We start from the raw sequence: 26,950 nt of genomic DNA on the forward strand, positions 1-26,950 counted from the left end.
ACAACCTGTAAGGGCGGTTTTTCTAATGAACTCTTACTGAGACTTCCTCTGCACTCTCGTCAAAGAAAAAAAATTACGAATGTAGAAATTCCTTGCACATAGAGTTACCTGCTCTGTCTTTATTTTTGTTCCTCCAAGCTTTAAACAGCCTCAGTTTGTGATTCTGAGCTCTCTAATTACAGATACATCTCATTAGTTGACTGGCAACATTTTCTTCAGCTAAATCCAAAAAACATTGACCAGAAAAGCCTCACTCCTCTAGCAGACTGAATACTGCTCACTTATTTGCAAGCTTTCACTTGGGGCTCCTGAGGGTGTGAGCGTTGTGCCCGGTTGAGCTATTAAATGACCAGCATTTCCCAAAAGAACGTGAAAGGTATTTATGATATTTGCCTTACACACTTGCACGTGTACAACTGCATGTTTTTGTTAACTAGAGCCATGAGCTTCTCCTTTGTTGCTATCCTTCTGTAATATTTACTGCACTGTTGGCACTCCATGCTGAGCTCTTTGATATAAAGCATCTTTCTACTTTTAGTTTTACTGATGCGTATTTATTTATTTTAGATATAGTTTGTGCTAGAGCACATACACACATATGAAATAAATATGTGCACTTTAAAGGAGCTTAAAGAATCAAATCCAAATGTCAAGAATTAATCTGCATGTTGTGAAAAGAGGCAGTAATTCAGACTGAAAAGATGACCATAGAAATCTTTGTAAAATGCTTTTTTCTTTCTTATGAAGATATGAAAAAGAAGATATATATTTATGGGAATGTTTCTTAGTAAGGGTAATAATATAACAAGGAAGAAAAGAGGAGGATCAGTGATTCATTAGAAACTATTTTTCATTCTTCTGAAGTATGAAAAGAGAAAATGAAAGAAAACACAGTAAAATCTCATTTACTCCAGAGAAGCACAGACTTGTCAAGAATATTATCATCAGGATTTGAATTTTCTTCCACAGTTAACAGGATTTCTTTTTGGCTAAAAAGGAATTTCAAAGCATCATTAAAATAAAACACCATCTTATTTAAAAAAGAAAAAAAAATAACCTTAATTCTTCTAAAATTATTTTGACAATTAGAAAAAACTTCTGGAGGGCAAGGTCAGCAGCTTCCTTGTTTATTTTGTCTGGTCTAAAGGAAGAAAAGAGTAAAATAAGTGCACATCATTATGCTTTAGTAACAATGAATTGTTATTATTTAATTTTCTTGTACTTTAAGAATTCTCACTGTAGGAATATCTTTAACTAGGAGTAAACACTCTGGAAGGTTATGAGACAGATACATGTTTTGCATACTTTAAGCAGATTGCAAAGATTTGAAAAGTTTTGTTTAGTGTTAATTTTTGATGTTGGACTTAATTCTGAAATAAGATCATGCTTTCTCAGATCTGAGAAACTACCTAAAAATGTTGAGAAGGACAGAAGAAAAAGTTGATTTTATGAGTAATCTTCCAAAATATAAAATATGAGGGCTTTTCTAATGGAATCTTTTCTACTGGAAACTATCATGGTACAGATAGCTGAGTAGAACAGATATTACCTCAACAATACAAATTTCCAATGTCTGGTTTCTCTCAGGATTAAGGAACTTATGCAAACTGATGGACTGCAGGAAAAAATATGGTTGAGTAAAATATCATGTATAATTCCATGTATAATGTAATTTTAGGGTTTAGTTCTTTATAAGCAATTCTTAGTCAGCACATAATGGAGGATTATTTTGACCTGCAGCCAACCTTGGAAATTTTTATTTAAAATGTCAAATTGGGATATTTGACCACTTAAAAAGTCTTTGTCTATAAGACTTTTGAATCAGAAAGTTATTCCAAACCACTTTTTTCCAAAACACAGCTTAATTTCAAACAAGTTGACATTTTCTAATGAAAAAACTATTATCGTTAAAGAGGGGTTTTGAATGCAGATTTCCTTAAATCAAGAAATATGAATTACTTCAGACACTCCTGTATGGTTTCCACCTTGTTTCTTGAAGAGATCTTGATGGGGTATCCACTTCCAGTGTTTACAAGCCTGCACTACGACTCATTTATCTTTCACTCCTATTTAAGGGTTGTGCTGTGACCTGCAAGCAGGACTCTTCATGGACATCAACAGAGGATCCATTCTGGCACTTTTATTGACAACTGAAAGCAAGCAGTCTCTCATTTGAGCTTGGGCTCAGCACCTGGTTAGATGTTAGGGCAGCATTGCGGAATGACCGCTTTCCTCAAAAGGACAAATATTTTAAGGATGCTGAACACTGCTGTAGATGTTAGGTCACTGGAGTAAGCATTCTAGGGCCTTCAACAGCAATGTCTGAGCAGGTAGCAGTCCCAGCATCTTTAGTCTTTCCTTCCTGCAATGTTATTGTTGTGGATATTGCATCTGTTAAACCTTTGGAGTATAGTTAAATCAAGAGTAAGACATACCCAAATGGGGAAAAAAAAAGAGGGCTTATATGCCATTAAATGTTGGGGTTGAATTTTCTTAATCCCTCTGAAAAGTACCTTTCTGTGGGTAATAGCTCTGTCTAGAAAATGTGTGAAGTACTGCATGATCAAGATAATCTGGGCAATGTTAGAAACATATATGAATGTATATATAAAATTAGGTGTTTCAAATGGATATTTTATATTTTAAAGATACGATCACTGGTTAATGTCCTACCAAATTAAATTGTACAATTATTAAGGCAGAATACACTTCTCATCCTGCCCACCAAAACACTCAGCCACTGGGACTTTATTTACTGCTTTTGCAGTCTATTCAATCAGTTCTCATATCCCCCCTCCCCTCTGCCTCACCTGTCACTTCCACCTAGCAGACACAAAGCTCTGCACACACACACAGAAAAATTCAGCATTTTCTGCAATCAACCAAATAGCCTGAAGTGAAAGACAAACACAATGCCTGAAGCAATATTGCTTGATTAACAATGAATAGTTCTTTAAAGTGATCACATGAACTTTAATCTGAAAGATTGCTTTGAATTGTTAAGGGTGGAATCTGTTGCTATGAGAGTTGTCAAACAACTGCGGTGAATTTAATGTGTAATAGATGATAACCTTTGTCGGTTTTAATATTGAATTCCGTGTTACTGATCCTAGTAAATAATCCTTACCTTCCCCTAGTGAATACCTGCTACATCCCAAAGCTCTACGCAGTACGCAAAGACATTTTAGTAGAGCGTTTTTCATGTAAAGCGCACATACTGTATAGATCTGACCTCATCACTGGTTGCCTCAGGCTATCTCCTGTATACCGTCTGTTTTCTTGATTTTCTCCTGAGGTTGTCATTATCTAAGGTTTGTAAATATTTCAGAAATTTGAGACTTGTGCAGCAATTGAAAATGCCGTATTGCTGTTATACTGAACTTTCAGTAGCATCCAGACATTCATTTTTCTATATTTTATCTATTTTAGTTCTGGATAATATAAATTCTGTGATGCATGATTTGGCTGTAATTGAATTTGCAATCTATTTACAGTCATTTTAACCAAAAGACTCCAGATAAGCATAATTTTGATCTTAGTTAACAAAGAAACAATATATGTTGTTACTGTATATTGTGCTATTTTCTGTTTGTCAAAGTGCTATATAGATTTTATGGATATTTTATGCAAGTTTATGCATGAAACTCAGCTGTTTGGAGAAACTGCTGACCCCTCCATTGAAGGGAAAAAAACCACAGAACAAAAACTGAAAACCCTTTTGTCCTTTAAAAACCCGTAGGAATGTAGTATGTATCATAAAGGACACGTGTACTTAAAACAGATTAAAAGAATTACAGAATTGGTTCCTTCCCAGAATCTTAGTATATATGAATTTCTTTGTATTAAAGCAGCCATCATTACTGAATATTTTTGCTTTCATGTAATTATGTACATATACTTAGCAAAGTATCTTGTATAAAGCAGAAAGCTACAGAAGCCCTTTAAAATCTGCTTTGAAAATCATGTGTGGCATGAATTTTGGCAGCATTATCATCTTATTCATTTTTGGAAGTATACTCCAATTTTTATATCAGCTCCTGTATCATAGCAATAATTTACTCTGATATTAACATTAGTATCCAATTTTCATATCAGATTCTTCATTCCAGTATAATTTACTTCAATATTACATTGCTAGCCATACCTGCCTACATTGTTCTACTTTTGTAGTTGCCTTCAATACTCTTCTTTTTAACATTCATTGTGCTAAGACTGTGATGATACATCACCAAATGGGATAGAGGGGAGACAGTGTATAGTGTAAAAATGATTTATTGTGATTATAGGAAGGCTTACGAGTGTTGATGGATTTTTAAGATCGTGCTAAATTTTTTTATAATTATTTAATTACCTCGTTTATATCACGACCAGAAAGTTCATTTGCTTTGCACCAATATGAGCTTTACAGGTAAGAGGGAATTCCTTGAAATTTTGCTTAGCCTGTTCTTATATTGAGTCATGTGGATTTCTATGCCTTATATGAAACATTCGAAGTGGAGGCAATAATTTGTAAATGACATGAGAAAAAGAAATCACAGTATATTTTCTTTTCAAAATATTTAGTGTCTACAATTCATCTGTGAACCAAGTAAATCACGGCTTCTTCAAGTGCAAGGATCGAAACCAATTACCATTAGTGACCATCGGGTGCAGCCGATCCTTTCTGTCCTGTTGCCTGAATCTCAATGATCTCCCAAGTGTGCCCATGCAATTTAACAGGAAGATCAATACACCACGGCAGTTAGCAGCAGCTCTCTTGAAGTGCTTCACAAAACATGCTACATTTCTCTACCGAATAAATGTCAAAACATTCCAACAGCTACAATTCTTGGGAGAAATTGTTCTTGTGAAACATTATTGACATACTTTAACCCACATTTCCCGCTGCTCTCCAGCTTCCTACAGGCCAGTCAATTCTGATTTGGCAAGGGCCACATCGACACATGTCCCCTGCTGACTTTGTCTGTAGGCATGAAAGATATCACGATGCAGTGCAGAAGTCCTGGGTGTCAGGGGTCAGTGGTCCAGCTCTGACCCAAGGTCAAGGTGACAACAACCTCTCTCCTGGGACTTGTCTTCATCTCTAATATGGCCTTGGAAGCAATCAATATCATTACAGAGCTTACTTTTCTAACAGAGAGTGCCACCTGATCTAAGCATTTCAAGACGATGACTTGCAAGCCTTGCTGCTGGAAAATGTCTTCATTTTCCCACTATATTGCAAAACATCTATATTACTTCTGCCATTGTTTTTTTTTCCATTTGTTTAATGTGATAAATTAAATTTATTCTTTTACTTTTTAATGGATTCCTGCAGCCTGGACTTTCTTGATCTTTTCTTGTATATTTTGGAGTTATTATACATGGCTCAGTACTTTCTCCCAGCATCCAATCTCTAAAAAATTTTTTTCTTTTCTTTGTTATTCTTGCTCCCTCTTATTTTTGTCCCTTTTGTCTATTAGTTACCATTTTCTTCTTTATTTCTTTCTTGCTTTCAGGAAAGGAAACTCAGTGCTGTATCAGTATTCTGGATTTGATTTGACACACACACACACAAAATCAATCTTCTAAAATATATGAATAAAGTGAAACATCCTTACTGTTTTTGTGAGGCCATAGGGGGGTAGTGCATTGTAAGAAGTAATTATGCACGTGAACAAGCTGATAACCACTGAGACAGACACTTTTATCACCTGTTTGAAAGAGCTACTTTAATTTCCAATATAACAAAATGTTGATTTCCTCAGAAATCTCAATCATGATGCCTCAGCACAAAATTCTGTATAGCTGAGGTTTTTACCTCTCTTAATGTTTTGGGGTTGTTTTTTTTTTTTTCCCTGGGAATTAAAAAAGCCTCCAACAAACACAGACCCCAAACTAAGGCAAAATATGGCAAATTTAAGTATTTTTAAAGAAGTGCTTCTATTAATTGAGCTATGTGAACAGAATTTTCGGTGACTTACAACCAAACTATTAGAAGAGGAATAGAACCTACCTATATTTTGTAACTAATACTATTTGGCTTTCTCATCACACAAAAAAATTGGGCTTCAGATTCCCCCCAATAATGGACAGCTGATAGTGAAGCCTGAAAGCAAATATTTAATTTGAGAAGATCAAGGTATCCTTACATCCTGCTGCTATAGAGACCTCTTGTGTCCTATACAGACTGGTAGATAAAACTGAAACAAAACAAAGTAAAACAAAGTCCAAAGCCATAAATATTGCTTTAGATATGAGGCACAGCAGTCTAGTATATCTGTAATGTATCTAGCATACTTTGAGGTCTTTCAAAACAATAGCATCTTCAAAGAGAGAGAGAGATATTTTCTTTTTTTACTCCAAAGGTTATATGCATAAACTTCACTCTCAGTTTTATGTATACTAAATGAACCCTGAGATCCAATTTGGAGAGTAATTCCCTTTTAGAAAATGCAGATTCTACATTAGCTGTTCCTAGCTGCAGAAAGGAGTTAAGGCAGAAGCTGGAAGGCTGGGCTTCCCCCTCTTCCCTCCTCTGTCTCCTTCTGTTTATCCTTTTGTACCCAATTCTCTCCTTGCATTTATGAGGCTGATGAGGCAGTTTCATTCAAGATGCAGTTGAATGACAACAGTCCCAGCTTACAGTCCTGTGAAGAAGAAGGGAATCAGGCTCTTTCTCTACCCACAGCAGTTTACAAAGATGTTACAATCTCCAGGTCCCCCTGATGCTCCTAGAGGGCTTTCAAGAGAAACAAAAGGGCTGGCAGGATCTTAGGTGACTGTGCGTGAGAGCTGGCACAAGACACCCCTGAAGCTGAGTATATACCTGTAAAGAAAACATGGAAAATCTTTTAGAGAAAAACCTCTAGAGTAAAAACAAAATCTCTCTCTCTTTGAAGATTCTATTGTTTTGAAACACCTCAAAGTGTGCTAGGTACAATATTAGACTGCTGTGACCCACTTCTGAAACAATATTTATGGCTTTGGACTTTGTTTTACTTTGTTTTGTTTCAGTTTTATCTAGCAGTCTGTGTAGGACACTAGAGGTATCCATAGCAGCATGATGTAAGGATACCTTGACCTTCTTGAATTAAATATTTGCTTTCAGATTTTCTAGATTTTTTGCATTTTCATTCCTGCACAAATGCTATTACAGAAACTTCCAGTGTATGATAGGTATGTTACTGACTTATTTTTCTTCTCTGAAGTTAGGGCAGCTGTTCTCCTTATTCTTCAAATCTATTTTTCTATCTATTGACCAAGGAAACTACACAGATCTGTCAGGACAGAAACTGACAACCCAGGAAAAAAAAATTAAAAAAACAAACACCAAAACCAATTTTGTGAAAGAGAATTACAAGTTTTCTTTGTTTCTTCCTAATTTCAGATGAAAAAGAATTTATCTTTCTATTGAAATAAATTGCAGGATATTTCTTTTTGGAAACAACAAAATATCTTTAATAGGGAATTGTTGGTGGGTTCAAGTGCAATTGTAGGACATATATAAGGAGACTCCAGTGTGCAGTAAAATCAGCCAGAAGAAGATTCATGTTATTAAAGAAATCTGGATGGTCAAGTAGTAATGGATGGTCTGTAATGTTAGTTCTATGTTATGAGAATAAACTTTTAGAGAGGTAGAGAAATGTAACAGTGGAAAGTCTGAAAAAACCAAAACTTTAATCAAGATCTCTTTCTTTTTTCAAAGGGACATTTGTGGCTGACATAGAAGTAAGGTATTTTACACTGCATCTTCGAATATAATGTGTTGAGGGGATCTTTGCATTCTCTCCACATGTTGCCACATAACCAAAAAAGCAAAATATATGCAGATATGAGAGCTCAGTATTTTTTAAAATATATTTGTATTTAAATCTCAGAGATTAAACAAAATGCAGTTAAACAAAATGCAGCAAGCACTCTCAGTGCAAACATCCTCTCCTTCTCCTCTGCCTTGAAGAACTGCAGAAAATAGGGAATTTGTCTGTGGTAAGGAACAGACATCTTTTTCAGCATTATTTGAAAGAAAGTTGTCATCTGTTTTAACATTCTTGTCATATATTTCACTCTCAAGTCTGCTTGGGAATATGTCTTCTTATTAGGACCATCATCATTTGTATTTTAAGACTAAAGTAGTTTAGTTTTAGAATCTAAGAAGTTACTGAGACATCCAGAGCTAAGCTCCATTAAACTCTTTGACCTAAACCCTATGAAGAGCCATTAGTTCAGCAGGAAGAACATTATTGTGCCAGCACACAGTGTGAGTACAAATCCTCTTCCGCCTCTGTCTGCCAGCTTCCCTCCCCCTAAAGTATTATGTTTTATATGAAAAAGCAGAGAACTATGTGAGGCCCTAATGGATTATCAAATGAAATATGATCACCAATGGATATGTATTATAGTTAATGTTTCATTAGCTGTAGTAGGAGCAGACAAAAAGGTTGGCTTTACTCTATGTTTTTCTGACTTCAGCTCAGTTCTGCAGAAATTCATTGTTAAATTATTTACTTCCCTAATTTTCAGTGTCAAATTGTTTTTGTCTTTCCATGTTCTCTTGTCTTTTATAGCATTACAGCATCCATCATTATAGAAACAGAATTTTTTGTGGGAACTGTTGGATGGAAGATGGAATTATTTAAATGGTTCATGAGAAGGCAATTGCAGTTCTTCTGATAGTGGGTGACATTGAACAGAATGACTCCATATCAGGAATATTGCTTAGGAAAGGAAATGGTGTTTACCTGTGATTTTACTCTGATGTCAATCAAGGGCTTTGTTACCCTTTGTGGGGACCAAGTGTGAAAGCTTAGTTTAGGTGCTCTATTACTTTTAATAAATCCTTATTCTAGAATGGAGGGTTTTGGTTTATTTCACAGTTGAATTAAGCACCACAGTGTTTTGTGTTGGCTGTTTACCCAAAGACCTATCTTTCATATCTACCTTTTCCAATCCACATTATTTCTCCTGAAAGCACTAGCCATATTTCTCCATATTTTGGAGAAAAAAATGCAGACTTCACCATTCAGACAGAACCTATATCCATTCCAAGGGAAATGGGTATGACGCTTCTTAGTCTGGTGACTTCCTGCAGGAAAGATCAACAGCTGCAACCTGATGATCCCCAAGGCTGATGTGTTTTTCATTCACTGTTTACAGCCTGAAAACTGGACAATTCAGTACTAATGACACCAAGAGGTGTTTGCACTTATGTGATCTGCTGCTCAAGCAGAATATTCTTCAGGAAATCATCAAACTTCATAGAATCACAGATTCATACAATGGTTTGGGTTGGAAGGAACCATAAAGATTGCCTAGTTCCAACTCCCCTGCCATGGGCAGGGACACCTTCTGCTAGACCAGGCTGCTCAGAGCTCCATCCAACCTGGCCTTGAGCACTGCCAGGGATGGGGGGCACACAGTGTCTCTGGGTGTGGGATCTCAGCACATCGTTCCCGATGTCCAGAGATGCCAGGAGAACCCTTAGGGGTCTCGAAAACCCTGGAATGTTGCCAAAAGTGTTTGGTGGCTTGATTTTGATCCATCCACAGAAGTAACAAGAGTCTGAGGACAAGAGAATCACTTTAGAGTACAAGGTGTAAAAGAGACACATTTAGAGGGTGAGATATAGACTTTAAGGTTTTTGGTACAGGGGGGTTATGGAGACAAGATGGAGGGATCGGGGCGTGTCTTGTCCTTCTTCTTTCTTCTTCTTGTCCTCCATCTCCTGTGGTGATGTTGGCACTTAGAGATTGGTTTGTGGTGAGGGTGCACTTGCTAACATGGGCAAAAAGCATTGGGAAATAAAGGTAAATATTGTATACGTAGGTTTTAGTATAAAAAGACATGACCGCCCCGTGGGTGGTCAGAGAGTGCCTGTGACTGCTTGCAGATCAGACCTCTGTTGGGCAGACAGAAAAATTTTGTAGATAAGAAATAATAAACAACCTGAAGACCGAAAAGCTGAAGAGTCCAGACTCGTCCTTTGCATCGCGCCCACCAAAGAACCACCCTACCCGTGTCGGGGCAGAGACAGACAGCCGGACCCGACATCTGGGCACCCTGTGCCAGTGCCTCAACACCTGCACAGTAAAGAATTTCTTCCTTTTACCTAAACCCGCTCTCTTTTAGTTTACAGCTATTGCTTTTTGTCCTATCACTATGTGACCTTCAAAAAGCACCTCCCCATGTCTCTTCTAGTCCCCTTTGGATACTGGAATGTGCTGTAAGCTCTCCCTGAAGTCTGCTCTTTTCCAAGCCGAATAGGAGAAGTTCTCCAGCCCTCTAAACATCTTCATGGCCCTCCTTTGGTCTCACTCCAGCACCTGCTTCTTATGTTGGGTGCCTCAGAGATGGACTCCAGGTGGAATATCTTATATTATTTCTCTACCCTGTATTACAATGGCATTATACAATTATTTCAATGGTGATGCTGCAGCTTTATTACTTGTGTAAAATAGATTTCAGTTACAAGAATTTTCTTCTGTCACTCTCAAGTAAGGCTGAGGCCTGATTTTAGTGTAATCTTCTCTAACACTACTACCAGCAGGTGTTTCTTATTCTGTAAAGTGAAGAAGCCACAGAGAAGCCCAAGAAAAGTAATTTGCACTCTGCCCTGGAGCCCTCTGGCTCTAATCAAGTCTAGAGCACTGGGAACTTTGTTCATTTGTGCTTGGCAATTTCTTATAAACTTATTTTTGAAGTCAGCAGTTGTGCTTCTCTATAAAATGCAGAATTTCAGAATTTGGGACTTATCACCTGCAAGCTCAATAACAGTCTGGCCTTTGAAATATCACCTTGTTCTGGATACTAAAATTTAATACTTTACTTCAATCACAAGGGACATTGGCCTATGATGTTGTCAAGACCCATGATATAACAGATGCAGAAAGGCTGACAACAGAACAGCTTATAAAATGTTGCTTATAAAATCAAGCAAAGCACTTTTTTGTTTGGAAAGAACTAAGACAGCAGGTTTTTCTCCTCTTCTCTTTTAACAGTTTTCAAAGAATACTCAAATACTGTTTGAGAAATTGCGTAACTCTGTAAACACATAGCTTTCTTCACTGTGAAAAACCCTCTAGAAATGCTTTCCATGTCATTTTTCCTCAAATAAATCTTAATTTCAAGTGTTTGATGATTTTTAGAGCATCCAACAGCTCAGCACTGAGCAGTAGGTAGAATAACAGGTGAGTAAAATGATGTTTAACAAATGATTATTTGAAGCAATTGTCCAGTGTAATGCTCTTTTCAGTATCTCCTTTTATACAGTAATGGTCTTGGTTACCAAAGACTGAATGCATTTCAGCATTTTTATGAGCACTTTTCTTAACCCATTCAGTTAGCAATGTTCCACTCCAGTGCTGGTGACAATACAGTTGCTTCAGCAAACAATGAGGTCAGAGACACTTGCTACTGACCTCAGCAAAATAATCAGATAATCAATTGAAAGGAGAAAAAACCAGTTCTATGCTCATCACCATAGTATTTAACTGTCATATATAAAATGAAAGTCATACCAATTAGCTTTGTCTGCTATCTTTCTCCCCTCATCCTAAAGACTGAATTTCCCTGCTCTCCTTCAGGTACACTTTTTCTTGTGGGTTGAATCTTTCATGTTAGTCTGAGGCAGTCACTCCATATTGTCCTGAGCATGAGGCAAACTTTATTTAACAATTGTATTTACCAAACAGAGTTATCCAAGAATAATCCACAGTCTGTGCATAGTTTTGGGTTCTTAGCCACATACTCACAGGGAAAGGATGCCAGTCCCTTAGTCAAGCTGCAAGCTGCACTGAGAATGGAGAAAGGAGACATAACTTTTTGAGATCCTAGATTTGAAAGTAGGAACCTTTTTGCAGCTCCAAATATGGAGTTCATTGCTTTCTGCTGCAACTCTTAATTACAGAATTAATAAATTATAGACTCATTTAGGTTTGAAAACACCTTCAAGCTCATGGAGTCCAACCACTAATGAAGAAACACAGCTCAAAAAATGTCATGGGGAATAGGCAGAACTAAAACCTGCCTGAGAGAGTCTGTCCTTTCCCAGTAAATTTTTTTCTGACCTTATTGATGAAGTAACCAGCAGACTAACCAATTTATTCTGCTCAGCACACACACAGCTTCTAGATTTTAGTGAGCCCCCATTTGTGCTGGATTATAAAGTCAGATAGGAGGACTAAAAAGAAGGTCAAGCAACTTGCCTGCAGTCAGACAGCAAGTGAGTGGCTTAACTTCTATCTGATGACAATTAAATGGGCACTGAAAATACAAGAAATTGGGATTGATTAAAAAATAACATAAATGCTTGAAAGTACAAAAAGGACTGTTAAGGAACCTAAACAGTTTTTGCTTTGCCCCTGAGATGCTAACCATTTCCAGTTTCAATTCTTTGTTCCTTTATACCCAAGTCACAGATGGTATTATTTTCAGATCAGGGTCTTTTTCACAGGCCTTTCAGAGGTCTTCAGTCCCTGGCTATTGAAACCTGAAGGAACAGGTATGCACATACAAACCACAGGTGCAATGCTAAAAATGTGCATGGGATATTGCATTTTTGATCACTTTAATGCTTATATATGTATATTGATGTATGTGATGCTTCTTCAACATGCTCACCTTTGCTGTTTTCTAGTAAGAGCTATAATTTGATGATGTGGTTTTAGAGGTTAGGAAGTTTGTGTATCTAAGTACTCTAACTCTGTGTTTAATGACACTTGTATAAATGGTAGCACCTGGAGTCTCTGTCTCAGTTTCAGCAAGGTACTTAAGCACATGCCTGGCTTAAAGAAAGCAAGCAGTCCCATTGAAGTTAATTAGACTTCCCTTGTACTTAAAGTTAGGCATGTGCTTAAGTACCTTGCTGCATTAAGACCTTAATGAAGATTGGGGTATAACTGCCTTTGTTGCAGTGTGTGTAATGTGAGTCATTTAGTGCATTCAGTGTGGAGCTGGGAGTACAGTAAAGCAAAGCTGAGTGAGTACAAACACAGGAAGGTTAGGATATAGTTTTGTAGCTGTTGTGGTCGCTGCTCAGACTCAGCTGCTTATTTTAGGCAGTGATATCTCCCAAGGGCTTGTTTTCTATTTTTTTCCTCTGCATCTGGTAGGACTCACAAGAAGTGTCTTTGTTGTGTTTTAGGGGTTTTAGGTACCAATATTGATAGGGAGATATTGATTTCGAGAAGTTCTCCTGGCTGGTTTAAGGATGCACGGGTGTTAACATCTTTTCCCTGGGGGACTTGATCTGAGGGCTTCTGAAGTCAATGGGAAGGCTCTCATCAGCGTTAATGGGCTTCAGATAAGGTCTTTAGGAGGTGAGAGAATGTTTTTGAGATCTGTGTTTTGTATCTCAGCCAGAAGTCAGCATTGCACTGGCTCTCAGCACTAGGGCAGCAAACTGGATGAAGATGGGGGAGGGGAAGAGGATGAAGGTACACCCTGGACTGAACAGTGGCTTGAATTGCCACCACTCATGCTGTAGCACCTATCAACAACTTAATATGAGGACAATACTCACTGAAGAACTGACTCAGTCCCATGCTAATTTACAAGGACTGTGTGGATTACAGCACAAGGTGATATAGCATCAGGCCTAAACTGGAAACTTTGCTCTTTGTCATTTCCTGTAAAACATGCAGAGATACTGACTGGTTTTTTGTTAAACAAATTTTACAGGATACAAGGATAGAAAGAGTAAAAGCAAAACTTAATGCAGTAGTAGGTTGTTTGTTTTTATCATTCATGTTCCTGTTACTGAGATGCACCATAAATGGCAGTTTCCAAGAGGTTTACAAAGAAGAATCCTGGTGCCAATCCTGCAGTTGCTATTGGTGAGAGAAATAAATCCCATGCTTTCTATAGCCATACTCTTTAACTACTGCTTATTATTGGTGTGGTGCAAGGTGGTAGAATTTATTTCCAAATGAACATTGCAAACACACCCTGATATCTGTAAAAAACTAACCAGTAAGAAAATTACATCCGTACAGCCAATTCTCATTGGCTTCATATGAGCGTGGCTTTTGGACACATCGCTTCTAAACTAATTTAAAAAAGTCTGGAAGGGAAGAAATGCCAATATTTGCTTGAGGTATTTTAAAAATTCTGTAGTTTTGAGGAGGATGAGGCTTAAGGATGGCAGGAGAGAACATTATGTACAGGTCATGAATGCTGTGATTTGAACAAAGGAAGCGAGGCAGTTTGAAAGCATTAAACATATATAGAGCAGCATACATTAGACCCCATCAGACAGAACCTTTAAGATCCTGAATTTATCAAATGACAACATTCATTTTGTACTATGTAGAAGACAACAAGAAAGTCAGCAACTTCATGTGCTGACATTGCAGTAAAACATGATTTTAATTAGCTCACACAGAGGACACATTGAGGAAAAAGTGACATTTCATTGAGGAATATACTATTAAACACAACCCTCCTTGACCTGCCATTTATCAGGGTGCAACACAAAAGTCACATGACTCATCCTGTCTTTCTCGTTGTCCTTTGAACCCTGGAAATTCATGGTTCATTTGCAGTGACATGGGATCCTCCTGGTTTCTTGACACACAGAAGTATCTGCTGCTTTTCCTTACAGTGATGGAGAGCAAGAGGCACAACTCTTTATAGCAGAGGCCAGTTTGAACACCAGAATAGCTGCACAACAGGGAGTTTAATTCTTGAAGTTCTCAACTGAGAGGAGTTGACAAAAAAATGGAATGAAAAAAGAATCTTCAGAGAAGCACCAGATTGTCCTCAAATTAGAAAAATTAACTACAAACAGAAGCAAAAAAAAAATGAAAATAAACATAGAGCAACTAATTTAGGATTAGTGTCATGCCAAAAATGTGTTAGACTTTGGTTACATGGAAGTCTAAAGTATATCAGTTGCTCTTATTATAAACGCTAATGAAAAAGGTGTGCTGTATTGATACCCCTATTTAGACCTCAGAGATGAAAAATGTAAATAGAATTTTACCTTTTGTTCTATGTACTGAACAGTTGCTAGACTCAACAGTGTAGAAAAATAAAAAAATCAGGAGTCAAACATATCCATGATGATGTTCAGCTTTCTGTATTTCATCAGTCTCATTAATAACCCTGGAGGGAAATTTCAGTGGTTAAAGTTCAGGAATGGAACTCAGGGGCTTGTCCAGTCTCTAATTCTGCCAGATTCTCCTTCTGAAACTGAGCAAGTTACTGACCTATTAGTTCTGTATCTATAAAATGGAGATAATAATTTTGTATCTCAAAGAGGGGTTGAGAGGGTAGATCTACTAATACCTCTAAGATGCTTAGATATGAGGGTGATGAGTGCCATAGAAAATCCTATAAATAAATAAAATAAACTGTGAGAGCCTGAGGCACTGGAAGCTGCTGCCAAGGCTGTGCATTTCCACACTCCCCTTACTGCGGGAGATGTGGCTCAGAGCCAATATGCAGTCTGAGAGCAGCTCCTGCATTAGTGGAGTGTGTGCGTTTGTTTATTTGGTTTTCACAAAGGCTACCCACTACATAACCAAGGTAACCACAGTCTGTTTAAAATGAGATGGTGCTGTGATGTGCTGAGTCTGATATGCCTAGCTTTGGTTGCTGTCTGTGTTTTTTTCTTTCTTTTTTTGAGTGACAAATACATTTCCTAAAACCCTTCAGGAATCTTTTATCAGTGTGGGCTGGTTCAGTTGCTGTTATTTTCTTTGGGATTTCTGTTTGTTTATTTGCCTGTTGGGCTGTGCTGGCAGGTCTGAGGGGCTAGCCCTGCCACCCTGCAGAGCTTCCACAGCACAGGGCTTGAGGACAGGGCCAGCAGTGCGAAACATTTTGCCAGTTTCTTTGGCAGGTTTTTGGGACTAAGGTCCTGGCACCAGTGTGGCAGTGCAAACACAGAGAGGGGAGCTCCCACAAAGGAGATGACATTTTCTACGGCAGCTACTAAGGGACCTAAAGAACCTCCTCTGTTGTTGGGCAGCTTTACCCCCTGAATGCTCCTTGCTAACTGGTGAATGGCCACCATATCACACCTATTATGAGCAGCCAAGAGACTGCATACATGTGTGGTCTTTGATTTTCTTGGTTTCAGGATTCCCAGCTTGCAACCTCCAAGTGACTGTGCAGAGGTGACAGGCTGCAGTAAGGAGAGCACCGTGTTGTTCACACATACCCAGAGAGGAGCAATCTTTCAGGACCAGTTAAAGCAGCTCCTGGCACCAGCTGGCAAGTGAAAGCCCTTGTGAGGAGGGGCAGGGGAGCAGCAATGCAGTCAGGGCATTATCACAGAGTCTCAGTGGAGACATCAGAGAAAGGTCTGCAATATCCAATCCTGTATGCTTGAAGAGGAAATGCTGTTAGGAGCCAAGGACCTGCCCCAACAGAGTGTGATGAGTGCTTGTGATATCTGTGAGTTTGCACATAAACTACTGTACAACCAATATCAGTTATGAAACAGGAAAAGAAGAAACAGCTCTGCTAAGATAGGGCTTTCCTGTAGTCTAATCAGCAGGACCTGTGCTTTGTCCCAGGGGATGAGACCATCACAGGAGCTCTGCAGAATCACACTTTAGACTAAGCCAAGACTAGGAGGAATTGATAAACTAAAGAGGAGAAGAAAAATATTCTCCCTCTCCCCCCTCCGAAACAAAAGGTTTTCTCCAAAAATGCCTTAAAAGGCAAATATTGTTCCCTTGCAGTACTGCTGAGAGACTGAAGGTTGAAATCAAGTTCTTTGCCCTGAGGTAGTAAAGGGGATGAGATCCAGCAGGAGTGAAAATAAGCATAGTCTAGGTTCCCCAGTAATAATCCAAACTGTCACCCCCATGCTAGAGCAGAAAGAGGCTGTCCACAGCAGCAGCTGGGGCTTGATGAGCTCTTTGAGCTCCCCTTAGCAGCAGATCCTGCTGCTCTGTGGCTCCTTCCACTTTGCCCACCTTGCAACCCAAGAACTGGGAAAACACAGCAGGTCTGACCCCTTGCATTCTATCTCTAAAACCCCAGAAGAGAAATAGCTGCCTGTGGGAGTCTCCAGCTTCAGGCTTTTCCTCTCTTTTTCCTTGAAAGACAGGATAGGACAAGAAGGAGAAAGCTAAAGTACGAGAAGACAGAAATCAGCCAAGAGAGAAGGGAAAGAGATGCACTGTGTCTGAAGAGACACAGAAAGACTGGATGTCTTTGAGTGGGGGCAAATAACTGTACAAAGAAGAAAAGCAAGAGAGCAAGATTAGAATCAGGATCATGGGAAAGAGAATGGAGACCCTCTTGTTTATAAAAAAAGGAATAAGGTGAATGACATGTTGTGGACATTTGAAGTAAATGCAGTGAAATAAGACATTGGAGCAGGCTGTTCTATGTTCAAGTCTTCTTGTTAACCTTGTCCTTCCATGAGTCCCTATATCCACCAACCTGTCTCTCCGTGAACCAAAACAGCTTGCCTGTAAAAAATTCTGATCCCAGAAAAACCCTTCTTGTTGGATTTTGCATCCAGACCTTCTTTTCAAGTTGAGCAAGAATATGAGTATCAGGCTTTTCCTTTCTTCTCAGAAAAACATACCGTAACTCCCTCATTTATCATCTTTACAGGAACTAAATGCATCCACTCTATTTGAAGGTCTTCATAGGCTTCTGATCATCCTTGTCAAAAAGAGACATGTCAGTTCTGAAGCGTGATATTCAGATACTTTTACTAATGCCTTCACAACACAAAATAAACAGAAAGAATTATTTTGTTTTAAATATTATGTATATTTTTCTCTTGCATTTGCACCTCAGAATATTTTTTTTTTCCTTCAGAAATTTGATGCTTGTAGCACATCAAGCCTGCAGTAGGGATAACCCATATAGCTAGTAGTTTCTAAGAAAAAATTCTGTCCATCAGCTACACTCTATCCCATATTTATTGAACATTTATCTTTTAAGTAGTGCCTTGCACTTGTCCTTCACGAATTTCATAGTCCCTCCCTGTATTCTTTTCCAGACCATTTTGCAAATCTGTCAAGGTCATTTTGAATTCTCAGCCTTTCTTGCTGTGTGCTGTGGTTCTATCTTCCTAGCTTCCTGCCATTTGCATGGCCAGTAAGGCTATTTCCCCATTTCATCACTCTTCGTGTCTGTTGTTATCCATGTACCTGTATGAAAAAAATAAATGGGAAGAGTGTAGCTTTTGTGTATCTGATGTTGGTTTATGTGTTAGAAATAGAATGAGATGACAGATGCCATCTAAATGACAATGCTGTTCTGCACCAATTTTTTCACTCACTGAAATGGATAATACTTGAGGAAACCAGCTCACTGATTATTGGTAAGTGTTGGTAATCTTAAAACCTACCACCCTACTTCAAGTTACCTTGGGAAAATGAAACTAGGGTAAAGAGTAATACATACATATTTACATGCATTCTTATATATAACTATACCGAAGTGTGCATGCATGTGTATGTATATACATATCTATTTGTTGCTTCAACTGTTCCTAATACAAATAAATAATAACTAAGGGAGCCAAATAAACTAATAAAATAAAATGAACTCTTTGGAGGGACTCCTATATTTCAATGGAAAATTCCCATAATTTCTGACACATCCATAGGACATCATCTTTCAAAATCACACGGTGTGTTTTTGTTCTGCACAGAGCTGAGACCTGAAAATGAATATACTGAGGCCTATTTCCATTGCTTTTGAGCACAGGCTTTTTCATTTACTTCTCAGTATAACAGTTGGACTGCACAGAAGCACTGAAGCTTAACAAAAAAGACTCTCAGACAAAAACTGTAATTATCACAGGGGAACAAATTAAACAGAAAACCCCGCTGGAATGAGATTTCCACATATTTAGAGTGTGTTAATACCAATAATATGGTACATACTAACAATAGAATCTTTCTGTAGCTTTTGTAGTATCAGATATGAATAAAAATATGTATGATTACACTGCCTCAAAAGAAACAAGATGCTCAAAATCTTGTGTGGATTATTTTTTTAAATGTTTAGGAGGTGGGGAAGTTAATTTGAGAAAATTTGCTGTACTTTATTTATAAATGCTTCCATTTTAATCAGTACTGATCACAATGGTATTGATCTAGGCAATAAAAGGGAATTAATTTCAAATACATTTGCTAAAGTACAGCATGCACTGTACAAATATACACTTTTTTACATTTAATTTACCTTTATTTTTTATATTTTTGTTATTTACAATTATTTTTCCCCACTTCTGTCATCTGCCTATCACATATATTAGGTGCCCATTAAAATGGGAATCTGTGAAAGAAGCAGACTCAGTATATCCATTTTTCAGTTTAGTCTATTTTTCTAAGGGAGAAAAAAAATCCAACACCACAATGATTGCAGATAAACATATATGTTTGTGCATATATATGTGTGTGTGTGTCTAGATTATTCATGCCATAGGTCTTATAGACAATAATCATTGTTTCGTAATATTTTCAGAGTCTTATGTACTGATATGTACATAAACTGTGATAAGATTTAGTTTTGCTTCAAAGTCCAATGATCCTTTCCCTAACAATGAATTTCATGTGCATCTCTCTTGAATTTGAAACTATGTCATGTGTTAAGCCTGCCTACAAGTGTGCACACATATTTGTGTATATAAATCTCTTTTGTGTACACATAGATGAATGTTACAGTGTCTTCATCTGTTTTCAGACTGCACTCAGTCCCTGAAAGATTGACTTTCAATCATAGTGTTAGATAATATCATTCAATTTTAAAGTAATCATGATAATTTTTTTCCTTTTCTCTCTTTTCCTTTATTTTAAAATTATCCTACAAGAACTAGACTGAATCTTGCATTTTCATTGAAATAAATAAATTGTAAAGCTCTATAAACAGCAAATATTTTTACAGTGTGGTGAAAACATCCTGTTTCAATTTGCACAGAAAATATTTATGTTATTTTCTTTTTTAAGGATTTATCTCTGTGACATTATTGACACATTTGGATCAATACTTTTAAAGGTTTCTCTTTTTTTTTTTTTAATATCAAATGCTGGAATGATTTGTATGTTTACCTTGATAATATACACTTGTCTCTTTAAGGTGACAGCAGATGGTCCAATAAGAAGTGGCAGAACTAAGTGCTGAAAATATAGGAGCCCATCTCAAGCTCCCTTAACCATAAAATCTATGAATTTATGCTCAACTGAGCAGTAAGACACAGTCATGAAATGTCCAAAGGTGAATCAGGGTGGTTGGAAGTGTACCTATTTCCCCTGCACAATGAGAAACCATTCAATGCACTGTCTAAATGCACAGACAATATTTAGTAGCTTTATTTATCAATTAACTGCTTCCATCACGCTCAGCCTGTGTACATCATAGTGTGCTGCTGAGAATTGCTGTACTGCTGTGCCTTCCAGGTTTCTGTGGGCTGTTTTGTTAATGCATGTTTTGTAGCTCTCCAAGGTTAGTTTAGTACTGGCATTCCAGCGTGAACAGTTTGATAGTCTGGGGATTAAATCTTCAGAGAATGTAAGTCAGTGCATATCCACATGGCATCACAGTTTGCATCACAACACCATCAGGTTCACTACTTAACACATAATTTCAGGTTATGTGTGATTTCCCAGACAGGACTTTATCCTTCTTTTTGTCTGTATATGTCTGTCATTCTCTACACCTCCCATCGTAGGTTATATTCTCTGCTCCACCTCTTCTGCAACACCCAGCCAAACAGAGTACCAATGCTCTGCTGTGTTAATCAGATGAAGAAACTACACCAGAAAAAATATTCTAAACCATGGATTTTCTTCTGAACCATGCTATGTCAGCTCCATGTCCTCATCCTCAAATGACTTCTGGTATTGAACAAGCCAATTGCAGATCTGCTCCTCTACAGAGAAACATCAAAACCATTTACCTGATTGGCCATTAGCCTCTGCTGTATCTGTTTTCACTATCCTTAAGCTTACTGGAATGCAAAACCATTGCCAGCATCATCCAGATCTTTGGACACACAAATGAATAAATTGTGTATTTTGAAAAAAATCGGTGTATTTTCTAAGGAAGCTCAAGCTAAGTGAATGTACCATTCACTCTGTGAATAAAGCAGGCAGGCAGACACAGCAGATCAGCATCCAGAGAAAGGGAAAGATGCCATCAGAGAAAAGGGACTACTTATCATCCTTTTCTGTCAAGACATTATGGGCCTGGCTGTGATGTAGCATGGCCATTTTCTGCATAAAGTTAATTTAAGCAGCCCAGGACAGATTATTCCCCAGCAAGAAATAATTCCTGCTTATTCTCCAAGCTGCCAGTGTAACAGAGGAAAAGAGCAGAAGCAAAGGGAGGAGGTGGGGGCTGTTGTACCTAATGCACTGTGTCAGTCCTCAGTCCAGGAATCTGAAGTAGCTGCATAGTTGAGATTGTTACAGTTATTTTACACGTGGATGGTTTGGGAAACAAAAAAGTTCGAAGGCTTGAACAAACCAAAAAGCAATCACAGACAGGGAACACTGGATCTCCATTCTCTGCTTTCTGAAGGTAGGAGTTGGAGACAGGGAGAGAGAATATGCATAATGTATTTTATATGCAAAACACAGTACTGTATAAAAACAAAGATCACTCACAGTTTTGCCATACATATATATAGCATAACATTAAAGAAATTGCTCATCAAAAAAGCGCAGTGATTACACAATAAAACATTTTGAGCAACAGAGATATAGCCTGGGCCATTCTCCAATGAAGAATTTTAAATTAACTAATGCAATTATTTTGACAACTGTAATTTCAGTAAAATTAAAATTGTTGATGTTGTATTTCATCATTAACACATGGTTACAAGAGCCATATATGTCTTCCTTTATATTTGTCAATGGATTGTTCCAGAATGATACAAAAATATCCTTACTTCCCGTAGTTGCAATTTACTCTGTATTTTGCTCATTTGCCAGCGTGTAAAAGAACTAGTTTTGAGTCTGCCTTTGTGATTTAGAGTCAAATGTAGTATTGTACAGGGTCAAAGTGTTGTAAGTTTGGTAGTTGTGGTAGACAAAAATACATCAGAAAAAAACTGTGTATCTGCTTGAGCTACTCAAAAAGAGTATTGTCTATTACAGCATCCAGCCTCTAAGTGGCCAGCCCTGGGTGTGTGTCACATTGCTGGGCTGCCACATCAGTTGTGTGCTGTCCTTGCACACCCCAGTACCAAAAGAGAGGCTCCATCCCTCCCAGTGCCCCATTGCCCCAAGAAGTCATTCTGACAGAACAAGTGCTGCAGAAGCAGGTTGCGCGGCTGCTTTTTACCTCTTTGCACATCCATTCCCTTACCCTTTTCCAGGTCTGTGACTATTTCTAGTGCAAGTCCTAAATGAAGGTTTTTTCAAATGTTCTAAAATTGGTGTAAAGCCATATTCTGCTAGATAAGGAGGAAATAAAGTTTTAGCTGGCAATCTTTCACTTTTAATGAACTTTTAAATGAGCCAAATATTCTCAGCCAAGTGACCACCAGCCTGTGGAGGGAGTAAAGTAAGCTAGTTCCATTCCCCTTCAAGGTCCACCTTGCAAGTTTCAGAATTGCAGCTCCAAATTTCAAAGAAGGAGCAACTCAGGATAGAAATCTTGGGAAAAAACAGCCAGAGGCTAGAGGAAGAGCCTGTGCATAAACAAGGGGGATGAGGGACAATCCTTCCCATATGTCAGCAAAGAAGTTTCCTTTCAGAATACCACAGGTACCAACAGATAATCCATCCTACACAACCTTTTCTTGTGTGGCTTGGGGCAGAGACTGGGGATGTCTGTAGGATGTCTCTTCTGGTGGGTCACAATTTAAAAATACCACTTCAAGAAAAACATCTGTGATCCCAACAGAAGCAATCTTCCTACTCAAGTGTCCTTATGACATTACAGTGCATATATTTAAATCACTGAAGGTGTGATTCTATCCTCCCAGTTTAAGTAAATATCTATTCTCCCGGAGTCAAGCTCATTATTAATTGCATCTTCATTCTATGCAACAACAGACAGCAGAAACTGCTAGGATAGTTATCTGCTGCTGTCTGGTATGTAACAACACTGTTTTTTCAGACCTGATTAATAAATGGAAGCCGAGTGATTAAATTAACTTCAATACTTTCACAGAGCGCCTGAAAATAGTTTTGAAAGTTGCAATAGGTATTTTTAAAATAATATATCTCTTTATTGTGAAGAATATAAGAGAAATCATGTAACTATTAGAGACCAAAATTCCCGCTTTAACAATCTGGAAGGCAATCTGTGCAACTTCTTTTCATGAAATGAAGTGATGGTCCTTGGAGGAACAACAGGAGGATGCAAGAGATCTACTCACTTAAATTCTTATATTAAATAAGCTTAAGAATAGAAGTTTGCAAAACTACATATCTTTTATAGTCCAATTATAAATTAAAAGCTGATGCGGAACAAGCAAAATGAAAACCCAATTTTAGTCTTTGTTTTGTTCTCTTCTTTCAACATTTTTAGAGGCACTTAAAGCTTAGGATACCAGTGATAATAAAAGCTTTCGAGGAGCTTCAGACTCTTAACAAAACCATAGCTTTTACTATATAAGAGATACGGAGGAAAAATTCTTGTGAACTGAGTTGAACTGAGTTTCTCTTTCCAGTTCCCATTTACTAACAAATAAATTGTACAATGTAATACATTTGCAATTCCACCTTGCCATGTAAACTTTTGTTCTTTGCAGTTGCAGGGTTTGGGGTCCATTGATCCCTGCAAGTTGTTTTCATCTCTTGCTGATATCTTTTCCCCTCAATGTTTTAGTTGCTTGCAAGGATTAGCCCCTTTTGCTGCCCAGTCACTACCACAAGTATTAAGTTCGTGCTTCACTATTTTCCTAGGTGTCCTTTTTGCTTGAGAGCACTGACTTCCTGACCCTCAGCACCTGGACACTTGGGTAGTCCTAAGCTCTCTGATTACCAGCCATGGCCACTGCCAGTGGTGGGGGTGTCCCTCAAGAATTGCACTTTGGGAAAACGAAACCGTGTAATTCTGGACATACTCACAGCATCTTTGGAGAAAACGGCTGGTTTCCTCTGTGATATGCATCAGAAAGAGAAAATCCCATCTGATTTTACATTGTGAATTTCCTAAGTGTTTCTTCACTGACCCTTTCTTCCCACCAGGTTCCCTTCCAGCTCTGAAGGATAAGAACAGCACCCACTTCTTCCACAACCTAACACAATGCAGGCTGAGCTCCTTGGCAATGCAAACCAGCTCCTAGCATCTTTTCAAGTTGGAGATCCAAGCCTTCTTTGTGAGTTCAACCTTGTAAACAATGAATGGCATAATGTTGATGATTACTTCTGATTGCTGGTCTCTCCTTTTTGTCAAACATAACTGATTTGAGCTGAATACTGCCATCCTTTCTGCCTTTGTTTTTTTGTTTGGTTTTTTCTTTTTTTTTAATTTTTTTTTTTATTTTTAACCACACTGGCTGAACCTTGCCTTTTTAAAGATAGGCATGTAAGATAGGCCATAATATTCTTTTCTGAACAGTGTTTCACTTTCAATAGTGACCACCTTTAGCAATTTACAGCCCTATACTGCTGTGTAAAAGGACACAACAGTGTCCTTCATGTTGTCAGCAGGTTCCTAATGTAAAGATATTCTTTCTCTCTGGTTTCACATAAACTCTGGTAATACAGATTTAGTCCTCCCTTCATCATCTGAGACCTCTTGACTCCAGTACTGAAGCATGCCCCAGGTCTCACTCACAGCCTGCTGCAGCGACACACACATATGCAGAGACCAGAGCAACTTTCTTCTGGAGGCAGAGGTCAGCCCAGACAGCATTTGGCTTATGAACAGCTGTGCTTTGTGAAGAAGCTGACAATGTAAAGCTTCTTTCTGTTCAGGATGGTGATGGAGTGAAACACAAGCTGAGGCTCCATTGAAGTCACAAGTTCAGCTTGCCTGTTAATATAGAAGAATTTTTGTATATGCTTAAGTGCTTCCCTCAGCTGAGCCAAAGAACATCATTCTCCTTTATTTTCCTCTAATAAATAAGTTTATTTCTACTGTTCATCTGTCTCTCTATTTTATCTTCTTTATTGTTTGTATTCATCTCAAGTACTGTTCACGCTGGCTTTTATTATTAATTTTTCTATCACTTTATCACATGTTAGAGGGGTATATGAGTGGATGATGAACTAATCTGGTATTGGCTTTAAGGGTAGGTCATAAAATAATGTAATGTCTTGTAGAGACTCAGGACATGTCTTCAATTGAAGATAAAGTGTTTTTTACCTCTATCATGCCAACAAAATTAATGTAGCTTCTACTTGCCCCTCTCCACCTTGGCATCCCTTATTAAACTTAGGGCAATTATGATCTGAACATTTGTAGGATGAAAAACGTCAGGGATCACCTGAGGTTAATGTCAATTAATAGGTTGTGTCAGTTATGGAGTAACTGGCAATTTGGATGAGAAAATGAAAGAAACAAAGAAGCAGAAAGAGGTAGAAGGAGATAATATTGTATGGCTTAGAAACCAAATATAAAAGTTCAGTAAATACTGACACTGATAAAGAATCACTAGAAGTTAAATTCCATAGCATCTGTCAGTCCATGCTGTTATGTCACACTGATAACTGCAGCACGTGAATGATGGAGTCTCTGTAGCCTATATTTTGTCAAGGAGTTTCACTGGGCACGTGGGAGCTGTCAAGGCCTGGAGAGGTGATCTGTCAGAAGGATGTCTGCAGCATTAAGTGTTTGATGCCATTTTAATAAGACCTGGAGCAACTGTTTTGCAATTCCTGTATGTACCTGTGAATGGCTGTGTAATGTTTTAAAACATTTCTTCCATTTTATCTTCAGGTACGGCATGCCAGATCCTGTACAGGCATAATTTGTTATGGTTCTTTTGATTTCACCAAGATTGTGCCATCTGAAGCTGAGACCCAAGAGATTTTATATCCTCTGAGTACCATATATCCTGGAGAAAACTGATTTATGTAGAAAGTGGTTTTCACCTAGCATAACGTTCTGTGAAGGAAAAATGAGAGACAAGAAAACAAACTGTCTGCTTTCCTAAGTTGGAGCTTTTTCCATTCCAGTTAAGGAAGTAAATAATAAGACATTATCTATTATTGCATTTCTCTATTATTGAGTCAGCTTTAAATAAAAGTCTTGATTAATGCACATAGATGTATTTATGCATTTTTATACATATGAGATATAAAAAAATGCATGTTGAATTTGATTTTTCAATTAGACACACATTAGAATGTAACAAAAAGTAAGTGTGACACTGTCAAATTTATATAAATTTGCCATGATTTCATATCTCATGGGAGATCACGAGCTGTTTCCAAATCTTACCCAGTAATAGAAACAAAATATGATTTCATGAACAAGGTGTTATCACCAGTTTCACAGTAACTGCACCCACAAATCAGGCACACAACTGAGCATAAAATATGTGTTAGTAATAAATTTGGGTTTCAAACAATTATGTCTTACACCTAGCTATCTTGTAATTTCCATATTATTTTTATCTGATAATAAAGGCCATAATTTCATGATATTTTGAAGATGTCCAGTGCTTCCTAATGCACCCACATTTGGATATATGAAATGCAAGGTATGTTATGAAGAAAGAGTAAGAAATTATGGATATACAAAGTAATTATGGGTATACAAAAAATACGAAATTCTCTTGGATTGCACCAGTTGTATTTCAAAGACTTTTTCTTTCTCTTTTTTGAAATTCCTTCTTTCATCTCAGACAATATTCAGGTGCTGCCTAATAGCCACTATTCAGTATCATTGCGATGTTCAGTGGTGAGGTTTTTGTTTCATTGAACTATTACTACTTTCTTTTTTATTTGACTTCATGAATTTAAAGCTTGCAATTTATCTTAAAAGCATGTAATGAGAATCACGGAACCATGGAATATCCTGAGATGGAAGGGACCTGCAATGATCATTGAGTTTTATTCCTTACCCTGCACAGGGCAATCCTGAGTGTCAC

At 37.8% G+C, this 26,950-nt stretch overlaps 1 long non-coding RNA gene across 1 annotated transcript; it reads left to right on the forward strand.

Moving 5' to 3' along the window:
- Positions 1-249: 249 nt before the first annotated feature.
- Positions 250-26,477, forward strand: LOC139591755 (uncharacterized). Its single transcript, XR_011679742.1, has 3 exons — positions 250-376; positions 18,170-18,271; positions 20,035-26,477. It is a non-coding gene; the product is annotated as an uncharacterized lncRNA (long non-coding RNA).
- Positions 26,478-26,950: the final 473 nt, after the last annotated feature.

Source organism: Agelaius tricolor, unplaced genomic scaffold (assembly GCF_023055355.1).
Source record: "Agelaius tricolor isolate 1412-34295 unplaced genomic scaffold, bAgeTri1.0.p SCAF_7, whole genome shotgun sequence".
Taxonomy (NCBI): Eukaryota; Metazoa; Chordata; class Aves; order Passeriformes; family Icteridae; genus Agelaius; species Agelaius tricolor.